At 36.7% G+C, this 3,417-nt stretch overlaps 1 pseudogene; it reads left to right on the top strand.

Moving 5' to 3' along the window:
- The first annotated feature begins 2,234 nt into the window (after positions 1–2,234).
- LOC143610585 (flowering-promoting factor 1-like) lies at positions 2,235–3,042 on the top strand (annotated as a pseudogene).
- The last annotated feature ends 375 nt before the right edge of the window (positions 3,043–3,417 follow it).

Raw genomic sequence — 3,417 nt, forward strand, 5'->3', positions numbered from 1 at the left:
ATTATTTTTTAAAGTTTTAAATTATCTTGATAAACATTATACTATGTAAAGTCATTTTTTATAAGTTTATGTATTTCAGTACTTTCTTTGCATATGAATACGAATTGCAATTAAAAATCATGTTGTTGTCTAAAAAAATATATTAAAAAATAAGACAGAATTACAAATTTTGTCCTTTAAAATAAGACGAATTACGGTTCGTGTCCTTTTCTAAGTTTCCTTGCAGGCGGTGTACTTTAAACTTTTTTTTCCTACAAGTTTTGTCCTTTACGCTAACTGGGTTAGAAAAACTCAGTTAAATACCCTCACGTGAGACGCATGTGAGGGCATTTTTGTCATTTCGTATGTACCTGCAAACTTCATCATCCACCACACCAAAATCAAATCAAAACCCAGATTCAATCTCCATCCAATCATCAATCCCATCTCTCAATTCCCCAAAATCCCCAATTTCTAGGGTTTTTCAAATCTAAATCCTCAAATCTCCAATTCATCCTCCAATTCGATCCAATTCCTCAAATTCAATTAGCCTCGTCAGAGAGGAGGTGGTTTCCGGCGGTGGTGGCGATGGCCGTGAAATGGTGGTGCCTGAACAAACACGTGTGAGAGAAGAAGTTGATCAACAACAACAACATATAATGGCTATGCCAGATAGACCGTATAGGAAATTTATTCGGTTATGTGAACGCCAACGACTGGATCTTAACAGACAAGTACAAGCTGCTCAAAGAACCATTAGAAAGAACCAGTTGAAATCTCTTTTTCAGTGGCGTAAGAAGCTTCTAGAATCTCACTGGGCTATTCGTGATGCACGGACTTCACGTAACAAGGGTGTTGCTAAGTATCATGAGAAGATGTTGAGGGAATTCTGGAATGAAGATGATGATCTAAGTAAAAGAATGGAAGCTTTGAAGAATAATGATGTTGAGAGGTATAGAGAGATTCTTCTAGAGCAACAAAATAATGTTCCCAGTGAGGCTGCCGAGAGATACGAGGTTTTATCCTCGTTTTAATCTCAGACTGAAGATTATCTTAACAAACTTGGTGGCAAACTTACGGCTGCCAAGAATCAACAGGAGGCTGACGAGGCTAATTGAATTTGAGGAATTGGATCGAATTGGAGGATGAATTGGAGATTTGAGGATTTAGATTTGAAAAACCCTAGAAATTGGGGATTTTGGGGAATTGAGAGATGGGTTTGATGATTGGATGGAGATTGAATCTGGGTTTTGATTTGATTTTGGTGTGTGGTGGATGATGAAGTTTGCAGGTACATACGAAATGACAAAAAATGCCCTCACATGCGTCTCACGTGAGGGTATTTAACTGAGTTTTTCTAACCCAGTTAGCGTAAAGGACAAAACTTGTAGGAAAAAAAAGTTTAAAGTACACCGCCTGCAAGGAAACTTAGAAAATGACACGAACCGTAATTCGTCTTATTTTAAAGGACAAAATTTGTAATTCTGTCAAAAAATAATTTGTCTTTTGAAATTATATATGTATTTCCGCTCGTATCGGGTCAATAACCTAGTTTGGTAATAATTCCGATCGATAATACCTTCTCCGGACTAAGTTTCATCCATCCTCTATATATAACTTCTCTCGAGTTTCATAAGAGGATCACACAATCAACAAGTGCTAACACGAACCAAAAGTCAAAAATATTTTATTACATACAAATGCATTTTTAATCACATTAAATAAGTAAATACCAATGCAACAAATATTTAAGATTATGCATGTAATATCAATCAACATCTGGTCACACAAGATGCAAGTTCATACAGTTGTTTCCAATTTTGGTTTGTGGGGATTAATAACGAGATGGACAAAGATTTGATATTCCGCCCACCAAAATTTCCCCTCCCCCACACATTCACACGTGGGATAAGTTTTTTTTTTTTGAATGTTAATGCTTTCCTTCTATTATTTACGTTAAACAACCATTGCCAGGAATCGAACCCTGGACCTCTCACCCAAAGGCCAAAGCCTTTACCATCCCACCAAAGTGGAGATGGCCACACGTGGGATAAGTGATGCCCTAAACACATAAGTCACCTTAATGGGCCCAAACACACACTTTTATGTACTATAATTGTGTACCCCACGTAGCTTTAAACACTTATATAAACCTCCACCCCAACTCCATATTTTCATATTCTTGTACTTAATTCTCCAAAGCTCAACTAAAAACATAAAACCTTTATCTAGCTAGCCAGTCAAGAACTAAAGATATGTCTGGTGTTTGGGTGTTCAAGCAAAACGGTGTGGTTCAACTAGTGGAGAGCCCTGGAAGTGATTGCTTTCAATGTTCAAGCCGACAGTAAGATCCTGGTTCATGTACCAACGAACCAAGTGGTGACTTCGTATGGTGTGCCGGAAAGAATCTTGTCATCATTAGGCTGGGAAAGGTACTATGATGATCTTGATTTGTTGCAGTTTCACAAAAGATCGACTGTGCATCTCATTTCTCTCCCTAAAGACTTCAACAAGCTCAAATCGATGCATATGTTTGATATAGTCGTCAAGAACCGCAACATGTTTGAAGTGAGAGACATGTAGTGCCTTATTGTTGGCTAGGTCTCTTTCCGTTTGGATTATAAAAGTGTGCATGTTGTGTTAATTTATGTGTGAGTTAGTTTCTCATATCGAAGTTGTTTAGTGGTTCGCTTCCTTTGATCGGTTTGAGTGGAAGTATATATATATATCATATATGTGTCTATTGCTGACAAAGTAAGTCAAAGTTTGATTATGGGTTGTCACAATGTTTGAGTGCAAAATGGAGCCTTTAAGTTAACTTCTTTTGTATAAATTAAGAAGCTAATTTCATGTAGCTGTCGGTAAATCATATAAATCGGTATATTGTGATGAAATATCAAGTTTGCGTGTGACTACAAGTGTGCATATGTATACAATATTTCAATTTTCTGTTTGCATGTATAGAAATAGGATCAAATATGGTCTAGGAATGATGTATTTTCTTTTCGGGCCAGCTATACATTCCGTCTGACATCTAATCATACATGATTTCAAACAGTCGTTCAGATAGAGTCAGACAACCGTTTTGACCATAGTTTTCAAATTTTGACCATATATTTAGCATATATGTTGCTAAATATATGTAGATTGAGTTGCATATTAGTAGGGCACGAAAGAAGGCCATACTTAGAAAGGATCAAAGTTGAAGTTAGTTGACACTCAACTGTGATGTAATTTAGGGGCGTTCAAGAGCAAGTAACTTTCACATGAGCGTCCAAATACGCCCATTTTCGGCACAAGTATGTGTATACCGTGCCAAGGTGGTTTTTGAGATTTTTTCCAGCCCCTTTTTTTTGGATCATAGAGAAATCAAGCTTTGAAGACTAGGATAAATGATAAAAACACATATATTTAATGACAAAGGTTCTACTTAATGTT

This window comes from Bidens hawaiensis, unplaced genomic scaffold (genome assembly GCF_021521415.1).
Source record: "Bidens hawaiensis isolate Kalapana, Puna unplaced genomic scaffold, B.hawaiensis_p1.1 tig00027062_1, whole genome shotgun sequence".
Lineage (NCBI taxonomy): Eukaryota > Viridiplantae > Streptophyta > Magnoliopsida > Asterales > Asteraceae > Bidens > Bidens hawaiensis.